Source organism: Gadus macrocephalus, chromosome 1 (genome assembly GCF_031168955.1).
Source record: "Gadus macrocephalus chromosome 1, ASM3116895v1".
Lineage (NCBI taxonomy): Eukaryota > Metazoa > Chordata > Actinopteri > Gadiformes > Gadidae > Gadus > Gadus macrocephalus.
Genome location: NC_082382.1, coordinates 2,817,833 through 2,840,043, shown reverse-complemented (window position 1 = coordinate 2,840,043; position 22,211 = coordinate 2,817,833). Strand labels below are relative to the sequence as shown.

Genomic DNA, 22,211 nt, shown 5'->3' with positions numbered 1-22,211 from the left:
TTGTACTGATTTCAGATGGCTTAATGCGAAGACTGTGAAAGATGCGCATCCACTGCCTCACCAAGCAGATACTCTTGCTGCACTTGGAGGAAATGTCTTCTTTTCCACCATGGACTTGACTTCCGGATTTTACAATGTACCACTTCATGAGGAACACAAGAAGTACACAGCCTTTTCCTCCCCCTTTGGCCTCCATGAGTACAATAGGATGCCCCAAGGTCTATCTAACAGTCCCGCAACCTTCATGCGGATGATGTTATCGATCTTCGGGGATGAAAACTTCAGCAGCTTGCTCTGTTACTTAGACGACCTGATGGTCTTTGCCCCCAGTGAGTAGCTAGCCCTTGAACGTCTGGAGATGGTGTTCTCCCGTCTAAAAACTCACAAACTTAAGCTGGCTCCCAAGAAATGCCATCTTCTGAAGAGCTCAGTTAGGTTTCTGGGCCACATTATCTGTGCAGATGGGGTGAGAACAGACCCTGACAAGGTCAAGACTATTGCTGATGTAGGAGAGTCAGAGTTGATGGAAAATGATGGTGTCACGCCTTCCTGGAAAAAGATAAGGTCTTTCCTTGGCATGGTTTTTTATTACCAGCATTTCATTGCTGACTGCTCTGCAAAAGCCAAACCTCTTTTCAGGCTAATTTCTGGACGTCAAGTTCAGTCTCAGGCCAAGAAAAGAGCTAAGTTCAAGAAAAAACCCTCTGCCCCATTGGCTATGACGCCAAGTGACTGGACTGCTGCATGTCAGGAATCTTTCCAAATCCTGAAAAGTGAACTCACTCATGGTGTTACTTTGGCTCACCCAAACTTCGACCAGCCTTTCATCCTTGCTGTCGATGCTTCCTTTGATGGCATTGGGGCCGTCTTGTCTCAAGTGGCACCTGGTGAGACGATTGCTAGGCCTGTGGCCTTTGCTAGCAAGACATTGACCCGTTCTCAAATGAACTACCCCGCACACAGGCTGGAATTCCTGGCACTGAAATGGGCCGTATGCGACAAATTCAGTCATTGGCTAAAGGCGAAACACTTCACCGCCTGGACGGATAACAACCCCCTGTCCTACATTCTGACAAAACCACGCTTTGATGCATGTGAGCAGAGGTGGGTGGCCAAGCTGGCAGCGTTCAACTTCGATCTGAAGTACGTTCCAGGAGCTAAGAACACTGTTGCAGACGCTTTGAGCCGTGAGCCATTTGTTCAGTCATGTGTTGGTCACCGCTTGCTGAAAGAGCCTTATATCGCATTATTGGACGAAGTCAATGGCGTTGTCAGAGGCACGGTGCAGGATGCTTTTCGGCTGACGAATAATTGTCAGGTTGTTCAAGGTGCAAGGGCAGAGCCATCAAACCTTAGTGATGTGCATGATCCTCAGACTGAGGGAAGTTCCATCAGCTCGGACGAGGTGTCAGCTGCACTGAGCGCTCATCGTGGTTGTGGTCATCTCAGTGCTAACTTACCATTGCCACAGTTGCCTGACGAAGACCCTTCCACTGTGATCCCTCAGAGCCAGCTTTTGAGCCTGCAGGAACAGGACCAAACAATAAGCAGAGTCCTGTTCTATGTGCAGCGAAAAAGGAAAGCTACCAGACGTGAGGCTGCAGCTGAACCTGCCTGTGTCAGTAAGCTAAGTACAAAATGGGATTCTGTACAGGGTGAGAAAAACCGACTGAACAAAAAGTTGTCACAGTTCATTGTGCCAGATGGCCTTAAACATGAAATTCTCCTTGGTCTCCATGACAATGCGGGTCATCAGGGCCGTGCAGGGACCCTCTCCCTCGCCAGGGAGAGGTTTTTCTGGGCTGGCATGGAAACAGACATAGTAAATCATGTACGACGATGTGAACGATGCATTGTTGGCAAAACTCTTGAACCTGCAGCCCGTGCACCCCTTGAATCCATTCACACATCTGAACCAATGGAGCTGGTGTGCATTGACTTTTGGACAGCTGAACTGAGTGAAAAAAAAACTGTTGATGTCTTGGTCATAACCGACCACTTCTCCAAAATGGCACATGCCTTCCCCTGTCAGAGTCAAACTGCGAAACACGTAGCTCGCCGATTGTGGGATGATTTCTTCTGTGTGTATGGCTTTCCCAAGAGAATCCATTCGGATCAGGGGGCCAATTTTGAGAGCAGGCTCCTAAAAGAACTTTTGGAGATGGCAGGAGTAAAGAAGTCGCACACCACACCTCTCCACCCAATGGGTAATGGTGTCACGGAGCGTTTCAACAGGACGCTGGGGAATATGTTGAGAACTCTTCCCCCAACTGCAAAAGCCAGGTGGCCTCAGGTGCTGCGGACTCTAACCTTTTGCTACAACTGTACTGTGCATGAGACGACCGGCTTTGCCCCATTTTACCTCATGTATGGTCGGGTTCCACGTCTTCCTATTGACGTCATGTTCCAGCATGTGGTTCAAGATGATAAAGTGATCAGCCATGGCGAGTTTGTCTCACGGTTGAAGCAGGACTTGAGCGAAGCCTCAGGGATTGCTCTAAAACACAGCCTTGACGAGCAAGCACGTCATGCCAGGCTGTACAACCGCAGAGTGAAGGGCTCTCCACTGGCTATGGGTGATCGCGTGTTGTTGGCCAACCGTGGTGAAAGAGGGAAAAGAAAGCTTGCTGACAAGTGGGACTCTACACCATACGATGTTGTGTCTGTGAGGTCTGGGATTAACGTATACAGAATCAGAGATGCCATAACTGGCAGAGAGAGAGTTGTGCACCGGAACCTTCTGCTCCAGGTTGACTTTCTTACTGTGGATGAAACTCCTGCTTCCCTTGTCGACTCAGATAATCTGGATGTGGCATGTGGAAGTGGTCGAGACTCTGTGGAGATGAACAATGTAGATGGCTACAACCAGACTATGGACTGGTTAATCCACTCACCTGACCCAGTCCCCGTCAGTGTCGCTCATTCATCTGACCCAGCCCCTGTCAGTGTTGCTCATTCATCTGACCCAGCCCCTGTCAGTGTCGCTCATTCTTCTGACCCAGTTTCCGCTAGTGTTGCTCACTTATCTGTGCCAGATGTATCTCACTTGGCTTTCAGAGAAGAAGTTGAGGAAAACACTGCTATTTGTTTGCAACCTTGCAGTGTTCATGCAGGTCAGGGTGGTCCGGTCACTAGTAAATATGGGAGACATGTCAGACCTCCTAAGAGGCTGATTCATGAGATGTCAACACAGAAGGTTGAGCATATATCTCCTGGTTCAAGTCCTGTGTATGCATTCTTCCATGGACTGTTTAAGTTCTAGATGACCAGGAGTTTTGGTAGTTTTTTTTTTTTTTCTTCTTTCCAGTTTTATAGGGGCTGCATCCAAATACTATTTTGTTTGTTCCTTGGGTATGCAATGTGTGTTGCCTTGATCGAGATGTTCAGAAGGTGTATATGGCATCTTCTACTGGTCTGTGGAAAGTATTGGGCTTGGTACCTCCTAATCCTTTTGCACTCCCTATGGGGGGATTTTGTATCGACTGTAGTTCGCGTCGGTGGTTTGGCTTCACATTGAGTAACCCTATTTTTTTTTCTTTCTTTCTATTTCTTTTCTCGTTATACTGCTCTGGATTTGTCTGTTGTTTAACTGAATTTAAAGGGGGTGTATGTAACAGTGTAAATAATTACTTTCTTTTATTTGTTAAATTCTGTTAAACTTGGGACTCCAACCAATATTTTATATTTTATTCTGAAAGTCCACGGCGGAAGTTTGTGTTTGAAAGTTCAGAAGCAACCAAGCTTACGTTGTGGTAAGTCGCCGTTCTGTCCGCTTGTACATAAGTTCACTTATAAATGCAAACCATGTAAAGTACGATGTTTAAAATATAGCATAACATGTAAAATCTAATGTGTGATGTTTGAGGAGTTCTTGAGCACGAGGTGTATGTGACATGTGCGCGCTAATGCGGGCCTCCTCTTTTATAGTTCGAACGGACTACGGCTGAATATATATATATGTGAACACTGGTTGTGTGTTGTCCCATGTTGCAGGTATGTTCACTTAATGTTTTGTTTGTAAATACCACTATACGATCACTTAATGTTTTTTGTTGTAAATACCACTATACGATCATTGGAAGTTTGTGTTTGAAAGTTCAGAAGCAACCAAGCTTACGTTGTGTTCGAACGGACTACGGCTGAATATATATATATGTGAACACTGGTTGTGTGTTGTCCCATGTTGCAGCTAATAAACCAGTCCAGTGCTCCACCCAACCTGTCTCTGTGAATTCATATAAGAAGCAGAAGAGCTGCAGTGTACCCAAGGTCACACTTGTCTGGAAAGAAAACTGTTATTGATATGAGGGAGTGACACAGATGAAAAATCCTTGTAGTTATATTTTTGTATTTGGTTTTCTTTCCTTTTTATTGTATTTTGTTTTTCCTATATATCAGGCACCTGTAAATCATAAGAGAAACTATGTAAAAGGAAAAGTATCTTACGATGTTTGAATCTTGGTGGCCTCCATAAAGATACAATTAAAAAAAAAAGAAATAGTGTTGTGAGCTGGGTTTGCACAGCTCGTTCTGATAGTAACGATGATAGTAGCACCTGGATGGTGCCTTTTGAAATGCGTGTGCATGTTAAAGTGCTGTACGTAGACACGGAGAGCCCTCTCCATAGCCGGAGAGCCTTTCGGAGACCCTCTCCGTAGCTTACTTGCGCGTCCAATATTTTTTAACTATCCGTCGACGCCATGGACCTGTTGGTCGACACAACGGAGACGGCAAGGGCTGTGATTGGTCCTCTAATAAAATCAGTTCCTGCATCACTTCTCCGGTTTGACTTCGCACCATAATTACTTTGTACATTGTTTACTTTGCACCTTAAGGACCAATAAAAAAAACAAATAAGATTTGAAAAGCTTTGGCAGTTTATTTACAACACTGTTTACATGGTTTGTAGTCAACATATAAGATAGATCGGGCGGCGAATTGCATTGTGTATCCGACATCCCGACGGAGAGCTGCTGAGCGGATTACGGAGTCGGAGTAGTATACTTTGGCTAAACGTTCCAGGTGGAACTCCGACTTCAAGTTTTAAATTCTGCATCTCAAAACAAGCCTTTACATTCGCCATATTAACGCTATGTATGCCACATTTACGAACCGCGGTACACCTCTGTAACCGCACTGAAGTGCCTGTACCGTGACGGTTCGGTACAAATACGTGTACCGTTACTCCCCTAATATAAATATATAAACGTATATCTGTGGAAGCTTCTCCAGTGAGGAGAGGGAGGAAGATCCTCCTTAAAGGTTGTTGTTATGAAAACTCCCCACTGGAGCATCCGGAAAGCTTCGGCGGCAGTTCAGCTCCCGGAGTACACCGCCGGAGCTGCCGGACTGCCGCCCTGCCGGCAGATCCAGCGGTGCCGCCGAAGCTTCGGCCACAGTCCGGCAGCTCCGGCGCGGGAAGCTCGGCGGCAGTCCGGCAGCTCAGCTCCCGGAGTGCAATCCCTTTCTCCTCCATGTCACGGTTCATGGACTTCAGAGTCAAGGCCAAAGTTCCTTTCCCCCAATTCTTCTCAACCATGTCCGAGATATCCCCCACTAGAGTCTCTACTTGTTGTGGAAGTGCCAGAGACGTCAGACGTAGTCTTTATGATTCATAATATCATACGAGGCGCACATAGCATTTGGCCATGATATTAGATATAATATTATTAAATACCCATAAATAATAATATTATTATAATATTACATTATATTATATAGATATAGAGCTCCAGGAGTCCGCAAACGGCAACAATCCCTTCTCCTCCATGCTGTGGTTCAGTCTGACAGCTCATTGGTCAATGGGCAGCAGCTCATTTGCATTAAATCTACAGACACCAGAAACAGAGCATTCTGAAGGGAGTGAAACAGAGGGGGATAGCAGCAGGCAAGATTCTTTTTCCTAAAAGCTATATCCAGCAAACATCTTCCAAAACATGTTTTCTGGAACTTAAATACTATGTTTACTCATTGTGAAAACGCCATAATATGTCTCCTTTAACATTGTTGAGAATAAAAAATGTAGATTGCCCAGAAGGATTGACTTGATCTATAAATGAAGTCCCTCAATCTTAATTGGCTTAACACCATGACCAACATTCTGAAACATCCAATACAGTTTTTCTGAATCGTTTAAACACATTCTCTGAAACTATAGCTCAATTTCTCAACACTACACCAACCTGAGAAGAGTTATTCATTTTGTGAATACAAAGTTATGGCTTATGAAAAACTTTATATTTGGATTGTAAAACGCATGAAAATATAAATGAATGGTATTAATTTATTTTCTTTGGCAAGTGACCGTGGTATAAGCAGGATAATGCCCTTCGAGGTGTACATTATCATAATGGATACCTCGTTGGGCATTCTCCAATTACATAATGGACGACGCGGAGGCGTCGTCCACTTTATATTTGGATTTACAATCCAAATATAAAGTTTTTCACAAGCCATAACTTTGTTTCCCTGGTAACGCCTGAGGGTTTGACTAATTCCTGGAGCAACCATTACCCTCCCGAAAGATTCTTATGCAACAGATCGTTGTTCACTACTCCAGTAATTAGGACAGACCTTAGCTACGACTTGGATACGGGAGGTATTCTAGTCCGTCGGCTTTGACTGCGTTCCCGTTGCTATGGTTACTAAGTTTTTGAGACAGGCTGATACGATACGCCAGCTAGCGCATTAATTGAGCACGGTGAACAGACAATTTGACTGGAACTACTTAGCAGGTGTCCGTATATCAGGAGATAATGCACACCCTGCAGCCAATCAGAATCGAGCATTCCCCCAGACCGTGGTATAATCCATAAATATGGGGCACAGGAGGCAAATGCTCTCTTACCAACTGATTTTTTGGTGGATGGGATGACCAAAAGACCAGTGTCAGGAGAGCGAAGGGGGCGTGCAGGTGAATATAAGTGGAGAGGCTCAGACAGGTACAAAGGTACCAATCCATTAAGTGACTTATAAGTTAAGATGAGGGTCTTACCCGGGGATTCCACCGGACGCGTTACGGCAACGTTACGGCTGCGGCACGGAACGGCTGCGACTCTGCCCTGCTTGCATTTCCACCGGGCGCGCTACGGCAGCGCAACGTGCGTTGCGAGCCAGCCGTATTCACACGAGATCACGCGATAATCCTAAACCTAATGTACTTAACTTCCACTCCCAAAACGACTGCAATTAAATGCCACGCTTTGTCCTTCCGGCCATTGCCCTTATAAAAAGGATGATTTGGTACATAAATGACGTTGTGATAGGCTACATGAGCTGAGTATTGTTTTATTTTGAAAATTGACCGGATGCTCTATGGCTTTTACTTTTTCACTTCTTGCCCTGCTCGATCTGCTCTGTTGAAATTGACGCGGTTCTGCAACGGCTTGCGGCAAAAATAGAAATGCTACGGAATGATAGCGCTGCGGCACGGCGAGCCGCTCCTGGGACGTTGCTGAGACGTTCCGCAGCCGCGCCCGGTGGAAATGGTCTCATTGATTAGAGTGGAATCTATCTGCTGCGGTGACCGCGGCCAAGACGTGCCGCAGCCGCAACGTTGCCGTAACGCGTCCGGTGGAATCAGGCCTTTAGGGTGCACTCACACTAGGCCCCCTGGCCGTGGCCGTTGGCCGTTTTCACACCTAACTGTGCTCAACTGGCCCCATTGTTCTCTGGCCTGCACTCACACTAGGCCATCTGGCCTTGGCCGATTGCAACTGTGGCCTGGCCACGGTAGGCTCTTGTACATACGTCATCACGTCGTAACACGTCATCACCAAACGTCCGCTGCATGGACCATAATAAAGTCTGCCGCCAGTCAGAGTTTTAACAACAATGGACAACAACACAGAGAACACAGTTCGCACTTTGCTGAGTCTGTTGCTTATCGTCTGCCCAAATGGCTAACAGACACTCGACTTCTCAATGGGACCAACGTGAACCAACAGTTGAACCGCTTGACGCCATGTTTACCGTTTAATGGGAAAGAAGGCCCGTCGCCTTTATTATGTCCATGGTCGTCGCATGGACTATACGTCATCCAGCTCAGGTTGCGTAGCCGTGCAAGTGCGCGTGTCGGCTCATTAGCATCTGTACCGTGGCGGCCCGTACCGTAGCAGCACACCTCTCCCAAGTGGCCAAGTTGGCCTGGCCTGGCCAGACTGGCCACACTCACACTGGCAGATTTGAGCACGGTTAGGTGTGAAAACGGCCACGGCCAGATGGCCTTGTGTGAGTGCACCCTTAAAGGCACCCAGTGCAACTTTCGAGGCTTAAAAATAAACATTCCATTTCTAGTCTTTTTTACACGTAGTAAGTTTCAATAACTCCATACCATTACATACCGACATTCAAGCAGCAAAGATGAGACGTCGTTGTGTGGTGAGAACTGATAGAAAATCGATAACAACAACAATGCCGCCATTTTCTTTATTTTTTGTAACCTACAATAAATAAAGCAGGCTTCCAGTCAATGGAAAAATGGCTTCTCCCCACCGGCGATTGTTGTTGTTTACGATTTTCTATCAGTTCTCACCACACAACGACGTCTCATCTTTGCTCCTTGAATGTCGATATGTAATGGTATGGAGTTATTGAAACTTACTACGTGTAAAAAAGACTAGAAATTGAATGTTTATTTTTCATTGAATGTTTACATAAAGTTGCACTGGGTGCCTTTAAAGTCAGCCCTGGCCACTATTGGAACCCAATGTAAGGATATCAGTACAGGCGTTATATGATAATTTATTTTACTTTTTGTCAGAATCCTGTCTGCAGCATTCTGCAAAAGCTGAAGGCCTCTGATAAAGCATTTCGGAAGACAGAAAAAAAGGCATTGCAGTAATCAAGTCTGAGACAAATGAGTGAATAAGTGTCTCGGCATCACGCAATAACAAGAATGATCTAATTTTTTCTATGTTGCTCAAATGGTAAAATGCAATCTTGGTGGTAGCTTTGATGTGTGAATCGATTGTTAGTTGAGGTTCAAAAATAACCCCAAGATTTTTAATGGTTGGACTTTCAGTAATGGCACAGCCATCAATGTTAACATTCACTTCCTCGGTCATATATATATATTAGTAATTTATAACTAAATCCCAAAATACAATTGTAAATCCTTGTGTTTGTATTCATTATGAGTATTCCCACTGATCTACTCCTTATGGTACAGCCCTGATGGCTAATTTCTTGTGCTGAACTGTATTTTCTCTCCAGGCGTTGTCTGGCTCCTCACTGAGCACAACCCATGTAACGCTGATTCAAGGGGGCTGCTTATCCACCACGGCCCTCCTCCTCCCCAGCTGAGCTAACTGGGACCAGAGCTCCCGGCCAGAGATCCCAGAAAGAGGCCACACATTCCGGCACTCAGAACGTCCGTGGGTAAACACATGGAGGCTATTTCACATTGACAGTCTTTGAACCGTGGTTCAAAGTCTTTACTTTAATTTGCATCTCACCTTCTGTGGGACTCTTCAGCTAGGCACCACGCAACACAGGACCTGGGTGTACACATGGTGGGTGATAAAGTGAAGGCTTTTCTCTGGAGCTGGTCTTCTCAATTCAATTATATTTCAATTTTATTTAAAAAAACAAAACTTAAATGTAACAATTTCAGGCATCGCACCAGAGCCTAGGCTAATTTACATCTGCAGTCCCTAGGTACAAGTTGATACAACACATATAAAAACATCAAACATTACTCAACAAGTAAGGACATAAAAAAATAGAAATATATCACACACAAAATGTCCCTCACTGGAACACATATACACACACACACTACATGATCAGGATTCTGGACTGGGGTACAGCACCATGATGTACCCTAGTAAGTAGAGTAGGTCTTTGTGTGTGCCTATGTGTGAACCCTGGGGGGTAATGCTTATGTGAGCGGCCTTGTTCAAACCACATGAGATAAACGTGGATATAATCAGCTTGTCATGAGTTGCCTGCATGTTATCTTTCTGAACTTACTTTATGGATCTAGGAGGAAATATTTTTTTACAGTTGCGCAGCTCAAGCCAGAAAGAATAGAATAAGCATAACAAGCAACATAACCACAAAATGCAGCACAAATAGAAATGGTTCAACTATATAAAACTACAAACAACAATGTATAAGAACCGCAGGAATAGACATAAGGGTTAAAGAATGGTGTACAGTATTTGGCTGAACTGTAAATGAAGTTTACTATATGTCAGTCTGGCCATCCACAGAGTCGTGCATATGGTTTATCAGTCCATTTGAAGCAGAAGAAACCAACGTATACTGGGTCTCTTTCTGTTACATGATGTGTGCATGTTTCATCTGTTTCTGGAGTCTATGGGGCTGGTTTGGTGGCTCCCAGGTAGGTTTGTAAGTAACCATGACAAAGTTAGTTAGATCACGGTGCGGTCATGCAGTCATGCCTGTTAGGAGGAACACCAAGGTTACCGTCGGAGCAGAGTGATTCTGATCCGTCTATTGACAGTGGGAATCGGGGGAAAATAGGGCACCTGTTAACCCAGTCCATCACCCTTCACTGTAGGGAGCTGTGTCTCTGTGTGTGTGTGTGTGTGTGTGTGTGTGTGTGTGTGTGTGTGTGTGTGTGTGTGTGTGTGTGATTGAAACACGTGTACAAGGAGATGAACTGTTTGTACGAAACAAAAGCACAAAACAAAACAAAGAATGTATCAAACTGAGGCTGCTAAGCAAATGTTATGGGTTTTCTCAAACCCTTATTTTTGCTATGCTTGGTGCTGGCTGCTGACAGATCCGTCCAGACCTTCTTCCTCTGGGAGTGGGCAATGGGATCTCCTCTTGGACCTCCTGGTGTTTGAGTTCTGGTTCTGGAGGAAGTTCTCCCTGAGGACCAGGGCTTCCTGTTGCTCAGGTGTCTAGAGTCCACTGGGAAGATGATTGGTGGCACACAACGGGATATTTATTCATTTAAAAGATGCATTATTTGCCACATTTCTGAACAGAGAGGGAAACATCGACCGTCTCCAACATATTCAGAGGAGATCTCCTAATAACAGAGATATGAAGCAACAGGTTTGTTTGTAGTAATGGAGCGTGAGTTGGTCGGTCTGTGCCAACTGCTGACTGTCTTCAGGTATCCAAAGCTCTAGTTTTTAAAGACGGCAAAAGATTATAAAAAATAACAAATCTGTCATCCCCACTTCTTTCTCTTCTTCTAAGTGTTCCCCAGACATTCAGCACCTCACACCAGATCCACCAGTTAAAACACTTGTAGGAGCAAATTCTCTATCAGATTTTGCGTCTAAGACAGATGAGATATTTAGATGCAAAAAGCACACAATACTTGCAGGCAATTGCGTCTCATATATATTTGGAATAAAAGTACGAACAAAGATACATCACAACATGCATGAACAACAAAACAGGCATACAATACAATAATCAGAGGCTTCAGATGGGAATTCACCCTGCGTCTCACTTTATTCTCTAAAGGTTCGCAAGGCGAAGTCCACTGAGTGGCTAAAGTCAGGAGTTCTTATGCACTTAGATTGAGTTCTTGAGGGCAGCTGCCCCCAAATAAACCAAAAGCCTTTGTTAACCAGATGGTAATCTATTGATTGAAGTTCCTCAGGATGACATAAATATGGGGTCGCGGCTGTGCCAAGTAACCCTTTGTTTCCCGACGCTCCCCAGGGGGGTCAAGGAACAGGCCAAAACCAACAGAAGATGACACGGGAACAGATAGTGAGAACAAATGACATCATCAACCAAAAAGGTTTACATTTTAGACAACCCTGAAGGAGAGCAGGATGGCAAGAACATACATGGAATAGTAAACAAAACCTAAGTTCATAAAGAAAAACGTAACAACATGTAGATTTTCCATCACACACTTCAAACATACCCAGCCTTCAGGGCTTCTCAGTTGAGTCTCTGATGAAGTTCTCCTTCCTAAATAGTCTTCTGTTATTACCTGACATCAGATCTCCACCCCCTCTAAATTGTCTGTGGAATGTTAAAACAGTCAAAGAACATGATGAATTCACTTCCATTTTGTGTCTGCATTATTTCTTTCTGAGCTATACGTCAGGTGCCCACACACACACTCATCAGTGTGTCATTTTTGCAATGCCAAGGGGCCCAAACACATCTGTACACCATTAAACGTGTGTGTGTGTCCGAGTGTGTTCCCGAACGATGCAGCAAAGCCTGGCTGCTTTAAACAGCATTATAATGTCTCTTTCTATTAAACATATAGCGTAGGTCTATACGTCATGAAATGAAAGTGGAGAGTCAAACGTCGATGTGTCCTCTGGCCGCTACGCTGGTGGGCAGGGTGAAATCCTCTGGGAGGTTGAAACCATCCTGTGGCAGTGGAGGTTTCTCCAGTGAGGAGAGGGAGGAAGATCCTCCTTAACATTGTTGAGAATAAAAAATTTAGATTGTCCAGACTATTAATGCCCTTAAATATGACTACATTAATGCCTTTGTATATGTAATGTTCGTTTCCATCGGTAAAGTGATATTAGCCCCCCCCCCATCGCCTATTGAAAATTACTTGAGGGAGGACGTTCCTCCCTCAGCCTCCCATTCATTTTCCCGAAAATGTTGGTGGCCGGTGAATAACATGGGGTGCAATGGGAGAGAGGAGGAAAGTCCTCCTCTGAGTGGATGTGACTAGCTAAGGGCTCTGTTTCTGGATCCCGCCTACGTCTGTTCATAGCCTATGGCTGCGCAATGAATTAACAAGCAGGAGCCCTGGCTGTGGAGCAGCCTGGAGGGAGGGGTTATCCCCTCAAGTCTAGGCTCAAGTCTAAACCCACTCAGTCGTGCCTCGTTTCCACCGAGCGGTGCGCTACTGTTCGTTGCGGTAAAGTGTGTTCGGTTACATTGGCGTTTCCATAGCCCGCAGCCGGGCTGCGGAGCCGGGCTGCCCGCGGCCAAGCTGCGGAGCCCGCGAGGAGGATTGACCTGATCTATAAATTAAGTCCCTCAATCTTAATTGGCTTAACACCATGACCAACATTCTGAAACATCCATTAACATCCACATTTGCCTCAAACAATGTTAGGCTTACAGCCCATGCAAATAGTTGTGAAATAATGTTCTTGTTGTTCTTTTAATTGTTTGTTACTCTGACCATTCTGTTGGATATTGTAGAAAGGATCTTAGTGAATGATTCAGAGCATGATGCATTTTAAATGGCATCACCTATTGTCTTGTGGCTTCATTTTTCTTAAAAAAAATGTAGCTGAAAATAAACATAGCCAAATTACAACCAATAGCTTCAGTCATTGAGGGCAAAAATAGGCCCAATTCTAGGCCCAGATTTTTTTATTTAGTTTTACAAATCAAGAGTAGGCCTGATGTGACTATTTGGCTTTGCATCCTTTCTTTCTGTCCTTGTAGTCCAAGACATGCCGCCCACCAGCTTTGAAGGTACAATGCTGCCACTGGTGGATTTGCATCAGTTCACATAATTATCCCTCCCTGCTATTTTGGAGTTCCCCGACACAACCTGAAACAACTTGAGTCTCACATACCTATGCCACCATACGCCACTAACAGTGCAAGCAGGCCAATGGCAACCAATCACGCAGTCCTTCCTTCCTCACTTTAAAAACCACCAGCCGCCACTGTCCTGTGGTCTCTGGAGTACAGAAGAGTATAGAAAAATAAAGGTTTCTGTAGACGGTTGTCGCAAACCTGCAGTGTTTATAACGTATCTTTTCAAGTCATTTCTTTCTTTTAAAGTCCCATATATATTAACAAGTCACCTATATCTTATCATATAACATATCTCTTAACGTATTAAGTCAGCCTTATCTTCAGCCTTATCAAGTCTGCTATACTATACCGTATCAAGTTAGCTATATCTTGTCAAATCAAGTCACCTTTATCTTATCAAGTCTGCTGCACAATACTGTATCAAGTCTGCTATATATTAGTCTGTGTCTTTTGGAGGCCGGCCAGTCATTAATCTAAGTGCTCTCGGGTTAGATTTTGGTCTGCCACGAGCAGCAGGTTGTCACCCTTAACTTTTGTGATTTTGTGCAGTGAAGATAAGCATGTCCACAACGTGACAACCAGAAGACAGCAGCTTCAGAGACACAGGAAGTCAATGGTTCCATAAAGGTACTCCCTCGCTGCAGCCAGAAAGCCCTGAAGTACGCTGTCTGGAAAAGTGTGCCTGCATGTCTGTATGTCTGTGTTTAAAGGTGTTTAGACACACACATACACAGAAACGTTGAGTGTGTGTGTGTGCGTATGTGTGTGAAACAGAGTACATTTAACAGGGAAATGTTCAAACATGACATGTGTTTCTGCTTTGCTCTTCAATGACCCCCCTTCCTTTGACCCCCACAGAGGTGTGTGTTTCTTTAGGTTTGTGCTCTAAAGAGGTTTTGCCCAAAGAATTACAAAACCATGACAAAATTGTCTGTCAAATGTTTTTATTGCGATCAATCTTTAATGTATCGTCTTTATTTTCTACTACCAAACACTTACCGTGTCAAGATCTCAATCTCAAATGAATAATAATATATTAAATAGAAACAGTCAATGAATAATGCTAAAAGCTAGCCTACAGCTTATACAGGCTATGCATCGATAGCACAATTCAACAACCACATTTCACCATTGGTCATTGGACCAGAATTGAGGGGACATTTGTGAATGAGTGGATGTATAATACAACACACACGCACACACACACACACACACACACACACACAAACCCCCCTCACTGTTGACAGGACTCAGGGCTGATGCCAGGGGCTGTAATCCTCCGGGCCCCTGGCTGAACCCTGTGATCCCCCCGTGCCCCCGATGTACTCTGTGTCGCTGACCTCCTAATATTACGGAGCTCTGGTCAATAGCCACGCTTTCCTTTCACTATTGAATCTCTAGCTGTTTACCCGCGTTACCCTGGCCTGAAAACACAGGTAGAGAACAGCCCGACACCTCCCGCATGTCTGCCTGCTCCCCCTCAGACCATCACACATTCACATCACCACGAGAGGCCAGGGTTTTGGACTTTACTGGGTCTGCTGTATTTTAGGCCAAATCCCCATTATAATGCATCCTTCCAAGCATTTGAAATTCAAACCCCTTCACATGTACTCCATGGATGTTCTCCAAAGAAAGCAGTATTGTGTGGCTGAGTCTTGATTAATGGAGTTGTTGTGAGACAGCCTTCTCTGCTGCGGCCGACACTTCATCTCCTCCTCCTGGTCCCGTCCGGAGCGGTCCTGGCCCGCAGCAATCCCATACCGGCTCCGGTGGGACACGTTGGGGAAGGGGTTTAAACACGTGTGTGGTTACAGTACCGTTCTGTCCACAGGTGGTTTTCCAGACACTCACAAATAACCTGCAGGGGTTGGGATGAGGCGGTGGTGTTACGATGTCAGATGTCATGCACAGCTACGATTAGCTTAAGGGAGAAAAGTAGAACGTTGCTATGATTCGATATTATTTCAATGTATGGCTCAATAATGTAAAGATTTGTGAATCCTTTAAGTTATTTCATGACGTCATCTTAATTACTAATCTAAAATGTTAAGCTGCATCCATTTTATGTTATTGTAATTTACAGCCTGTAAAGCAGATGAAAGTTTAATCTCAAAGGATTTTAAGCTAAGTAGGACAATCAATCATCAACTAATATGCCAGAGGTGACGTGTGTTTTCCATCTAGTCTAAATAGTGTCACAGTAAACTGTAAACACTAGACAAGGGGTAGGAGTGCACGGCGATGCCTACAAAGTAGATCTATTTTCCCCTGTTATTTGAGAACTGTAACATTTAAGCTTCATCTGTTCTCAAATGTGTGCTTCTGACCACTAGACTGCGTGGCTCGCATTTATCCATCATCAGTCAGCACAACCTGGCAGAGAGCTACTCAGTGAGGACACACGGTTTTCTCCAACATACATCACGGAGAAATAATTCACTTCAGTTTATATCTGCCCAGTGAGTCCAGGTCCAGATGCTCAAGAAGGTTTTAAATTAAAAACCCTTTAATGAGCGGGTTGCTATATTCAATAATATATTACATCGTACATGTACACCAGCATGCAGAGTGGCTCAAGAGCAGCAGAGCTGGGGTGCACTTAAAGCCCTCTCTCTCTCTCTCTCTCTCTCTCTCTCTCTCTCTCTCTCTCTCTCTCTCTCTCTCTCTCTCTCTCTCTCTCTCTCTCTCTCTCTCTCTCTCTCTGTCTCTCTCTTTCCTGTGAATCTGGCTCTGCTCTCTCCATCGGTCTGTCTGTCTGTCTGTGCTATGAATCTGCCTGTGCTCTAGAAGCTCTGTCTTTCTAGCTTTCCTGTTAATCTGGCTGTGCTCTCTCTCTCTCCCTCTCTCTCTCTGTCTCTGTCTCTCTCTGACTCTCTCTCTGACTCTCTCTCTCTCTCTCTCTCTCTGTCTCTCTCTGACTCTCTCTTTCTCTCTCTCTCTCTCTCTCTCTCTCTCCCTCTATCTCTCTCTCTCTCTCTCTCTCTCTCTCTCTCTCTCTCTCTGTGTGTCTCTCTCTCTGACTCTCTCTCTCCCTTTATCTCTCTCTCTGACTCTCTCTCTCTCTCTCTCTCTCTCTCTCTCTCTCTCTCTCTCTCTCTCTGTCTGTGCTGGCGGTGGGTTCTGCCAGGAGGCTTAGCCCCTCTGCAGGAGCACGGTGCACAAGAATGTCTTGAGAGCAGTATTTCCTGGAAGTGGCGCTTGTTTGGAAACTTAAGCTTTGAGCCGAAGGCCTTCAATGATGCTTCATTTGAGCCCAGAGTTTTGGAACTATTATGCTACACTCATTTTCTCTTCCCCTCCACGAGCTCTTTACACTGTCACGGCCTACAGCCCTCTTACCACAGGGTTGCTGAACTAATGAACAACCTGCAGTGAGGGTTTCTGGTGCTGATGAAAAATTAACATGGTGTTGCTGTGAATGAGGACTGTAATTGATGGATGTTCATAGTTATTAATTATTCAAGTTTGGAACATGACCATTACTGGTCTTCACTGGTCCGCATGCTTGGGCTTGATTCAGAAGTGGCGCTCTCTCTGTTTGAAAGAGCCACTGTGTTGCTATGTTGTAAACCTTTTTTAGTAGGGTTTCAATGTGTGTAGTTCCCCACCAACACTACCACCACCCCCCTGCTGCCTCCACTCTCCATGTCCCTCAGGCCTATTCCTGGAACACAGCTTGTTTTAAGCACACACGTTTCAGAGCCAAGCTGCAATGTATAGCACTCTCTCTCTCTCTCTCTCTCTCTCGCTCTCTCTCTCTCTCTCTCTCTCTCGCTCTCTCTGTTCCACAGACTCTCTCTTGCTCGCTCTCTCTCTCTCTCTCTCTTGCTCTCTCGCTCTTTGCTCTCTCTTACTCGCTCTCTCTCGCCTAAGCTAACACACACACACACACACACACACACACACACACACACACACACACACACACACACACACACACACACACACACACACACACACACACACACACACAAACACACAGACGTGCATGCAATTATCCTCCACTTCTTACATAACTGGTGGTGTGTGTTGCAGCACAAATTACTTCTCTGCAAAATTTAAAGGAACAAACTTATTTTCAAATAACTTCTATGAAAACCGAGCAAAGTTAGGAGGAGACCAAAATATACTAAAGAGTTGATCGGAAAGAGCCGGGTGATGTCCTGGGAAGGTGTGAGCGATGGGATCGAGGTTCTCTTGTTGGACGGAGCAGGGTGTCAGCGAGGCTCCTGCCCTTTGCTGGGGCTGTTATACCATTTCACTGCGACGCAAATCGACACTCAAGCCCAGTGTGTCTTTAACATTGGCTGAGTGGAAAGGAAACGCCAATGGAAAATATATATATTTGCCTTGACATTGCCCCTTGAACCTGGTGGGCGATGTTATTTTATATAAACTAGTACTTCATCTGTTCACTCCTATACTTATAATTAGTATTCATCAGTAATTGTCTAAGCAGTCAAAGGAGCAGGCAAAGTAAGTATTTCACTGCTAGTTAATACATTTATAACTGTAGTTAATACATGTATAACTAGTTAATACATGTATAACTAGTTACTAAATGTACAACTCTGTATGGGACAAACCAAACGTGGTCTTGTGCTTGGCCCGAGGTGACCAAGCATGATGTCAGAGCAGCGTGCACATTGATGAGCACACGTCACCCCAACTTCGGTTTATTTTTAACCATGTACAGATTCCGGGTGGTGGGACATGGAGCATTCCTCTCCTGTCCAACAACACAGCCCCTTGGGGCTTCATGTCCTCTGCACCACACCAGCGCCGCCACATTGTTCCCCCTCAAACCAACACATCGGCCATAGCCCTCTTGCCAAATTCCCAGGATCGCTAGGCCATTTTGCTAGGGGGTGGGGGGGGCTTTGTACAATGAGTCTTTCTTCCTGTCCTCCTCCGTCTGTCCGTCCATCTGTCCATGCTGGTGGTGCAGGCAGCACCAGTAGCCATGGTATTCCGGCATTCAGATCGAGAGCCCCATTCTCTCTGTGGTCTGCGGGGGGCTGGAGGGTCCCTAATGAGGTACCGGGGGGGGTGGGGGGGAGGGGTTATGAATGTAATGAAATGGCTCTAGAGAACTGCTGTGTCAGCCGGCCTCCTGCCTCCTCCTGTGTGTTTAGACGAGCTCCCACAGATCAGTTCTGGATCCATGTTGGATGTTTATGTTAGTTGTACTATCGTTTTTTAGCCGTTCAGAAGGTGATAGGGAGAGGATGATGACATCCTGCTGAAATGTATCAACACTGCTTTGTGCTTCTGTGCCGTGATCCATGGAAGGCAGACAGCATGACCTAACTAATGTCCCTCAAAGAACCCAACAAGCTACTTAAAGCAAGCGGAGGCATCTTCTTTTCATTAAGAAAGATAAAAATGATCTATGGTGTCCGTGGCGTTCCTGTAATAAGCCCATCCAAGCATTTCATTTGGCATGAATTTAAATATTTTATGTCCTACATGTCTGTCTACTTACTTAAGGAAAATATTTTTCAGTACTTTCTTGCTTTTAGATTTTGTATATAATTCTTCCTGTTAATATTTTCCCTATTATTTTCAGTGTCAGTGTTTCAGTGTCAATCCAGTTCAACCACAGTGCCAGCGTAGTTCAAACCAGTTCAACCACTGAGCCAGCGTAGAACGTGTCATGGTATTCAAGTATACGCATTGGTATATGAATTAAGAACACCTTCACGGTTACAACAGATTCATTAGTAACCACTACAGGTTTAGGAGTCAGAGCCCAGGCTTGAGTCTGATGCTAAGGACCACATCACTCAGCCATGAAAGACATCTTATGGATGGGACCATGGAATCAGCAGTACATGTGGGACGGTTATTCTTATAAACAGAAAAAATACTTTGATTATTAACTCACATTCACCCTATAACAAGTTAAAGCATTACCAAACGCAAAAAAAATACTTTCTGTACCGTCCACATTCCTTCCAAACCCAAAAGGAGCAGCCTGACAGACCTCCCCTCCCTCATCATGAAGGCATGCGATCGGATTGTGAAGAGCCTCCTCACAAGGCCACCGCTGCACAGATGTTCCCTCTTCAGCCTCCGTATCGCGCCAAGTGATGGGTGGAGGATGTCAAACTCTGTGTGTTAAACACCATGAGCCTCTATTCTAGAGGGCCCAAACACACCTGTCCTTCCCCCTGCCTTCAACACCCTACAGCCTAATATCCTGGCTAAAGACGTATGAAGTTCTGTGGATCACAGATTTCCTCAAACTGACAGCACAGAGGGCCCTATCTTGCATCCAATGCAATTGACTTTCTACACTGTGTCGTTGCTAGTTTGCAACTGGCGCAGAGCGTTCTTTTCCCTCCACCTCCCCGCGTCGGTAAATTAGGGTATGATCTTGCGCCCCAAGGGGCGGTTCGGCGAAAGGAGGAGGCGTGTTCTGGCGCAAACATTCCCTGGTGCTATTTTGACGTTTCAGAAACCAGGAAATACCTGGTTTAAAGTCAGTGGCACGTTGTTCAGATCCTATTTTAAGGGCGCATGCATAATGTTGCTTGTGCACCTCGCGCATACACTTTGCTACTCTCAATTACCTAGCCACACATTCTTGGTAAATTATTTTGGAAAGAACAGCTGATACAGCGGTAATAAGTTGTGTTGTTTTAAATCAATGCATCTGCAAACACATATTTTCTTGACACAGACATCGTGTACAAGCCAATCACTTTTAGGATTGATGAGTATTTTATCGTCAGAAAACATGTTTTACTGCGAGTGAGTGTCAAAAAGAATGAATGAATGCGGCCGCGCGTGTGTGCGTCCATCTGTTTAAACACACGCAAACTAAACACGTAACGCATAATACAGTCCATGGCAATGCATGTTAACGGGGGGACACATAAGTCGATAACAATAATGCATAGAATACTGGTAAGAAACGATGTTTGTTAATGTATTGTGTCATTAAATAGAACCACAGTTACCGCATATCATATGTGTGTTAAGTTTTCTTTATTTGAGGACTCAGTATTTCTGAAGTTGTGGAAGAAAACACTATTCCATGTGTGAATTAGGCCATATTATTTGGCCATAAACTGAGCCATTTCAAGTTTGAAATTCATGTAGTCAATCTGTCTCATCGGAGACTGCAAACACGCTGTCAAAATATAAACTCGTCGGATTCAAATGCGCTCATGGCTCTTGAAGGGGATGGGAGATGGCACTCTCATTGGTTTATTTCATGTTACGCCCAAACCACACCTACGGGTAATTAGGCTACTTCAGACCAAACCTTTTTAGATTTACGCTGGGCGCAAGAGCCATATATCCGCTGGTAAAATAGCAACATCGCCATAGAACCGCCGACAAAGCTACTTGCGTTTGGCGCTTCTCACTTGCGTTTCAGACCGTTAAAATAGGACCCAGAAGGTGCTCTTCAATAAAAGGCTTTGCAGAAAATACTGTGCTCCTCTGTTTCTGGATTTCAACAAGCGTGCATTGGGAAGGACTGCGACCAAAATGAATGGGGAACCAATGGAAGATGAACACCAGTACAAATACCTGGGCACAGTCATTGATGTCCAACTGCTATTTGAATCCATCACAGGCAATCTTCACAATGTGCCAACAGTGTCATTATTTCCTGAGTAACCTTATCTCTTTTGATCATGAACAGAAATCTCCTCAACAATTTCATTGAAAGCATAATAACCTTCTGCTGGTTCCACCCTCTCAAAATCCAAAACAAGACATGCCTACGGAAAACTGGGAACGACTGCTCCAAAATCCTTGCCCCCCCCCCCCCCCATGGAGGTCCTGGAGTCTGAATGACTCCAGGACCCCACCATGTCCTACACAGGCCCTATGCCCCTCCCTACACCCTAATGGACCCCACCCCTGTCCATCACAGGACCTCAACCATACATGACCCCTCCGCGGTCCATCAAAAGGACGTCCAATGGCTGCCCTCTGCTAGCTCACCAACTAGGACTCCCTGGGAGAAGGCTTTACATACGAGGCTGTGGCCGACTGAACTCCAGCCACCCCCGCCCTCTCTTCCTCCTTCGCCTGGTGGTCACCAATCAGCTGAACCCAAAGGCAGACACAGGAAGCATGCAGGTCGGTGAACCAGGGCGACTGGTAGGAGGCACTAGGAGGCAGGTTGGTGATCAGACGAAGCGTGTAGTTCTCCACTTGAGACGAGGATTCTGTGAACGACATCGACGGGTCCATGTAGCGGGGATGCAGGGAGGGTGATCAGGGGGTTGGGTACAGGTGTGGAGGAGGGTGCAGGCAGAGTTATGGAGGCAGAGTTGTGACACTGGGACTAATCCCCACGTTGACTGGTCTGTCCCCGTCCCAGTATCCACACCCACGGTGCCGGCCACCATCACTACTCTCAATCTCTCTGGCTTAAGACTGGAGACGCTTAAGACTAAAGACTCTTTTAAGATTAAGGAATCTTATTGTTTACGAGTATTATTGTTTACTTTTCTACTGCTGACATTTTCAACATGGTCACTGCCACTGTTATTGTCACTGATACACATTATATTTCGGTCTCTTCCACAAGGCCACTCTTTGTCATGTATGTCCTGTGGCTTATCACTACCATGCCTGCTAGCTTTTGGAATTGCTCTTTGCGGATAAAGAATGTTTTTTGAATTGAATTGAATTTATAATGTCCTGAGAAAGAACAGCGTTTGTGCATTAGCCAAATAGTGGCTTGCCATTGAGCGCAGCTCTCCAATAAGCAGAGC

General features: G+C 45.1%; 1 long non-coding RNA gene across 1 annotated transcript in view; it reads left to right on the top strand.

The window, feature by feature from the left end:
- LOC132465793 (uncharacterized) overlaps positions 1-22,211 on the top strand; it is a 97,660-nt gene that overhangs the window by 73,865 nt on the left and 1,584 nt on the right. The window lies entirely within an intron of this gene.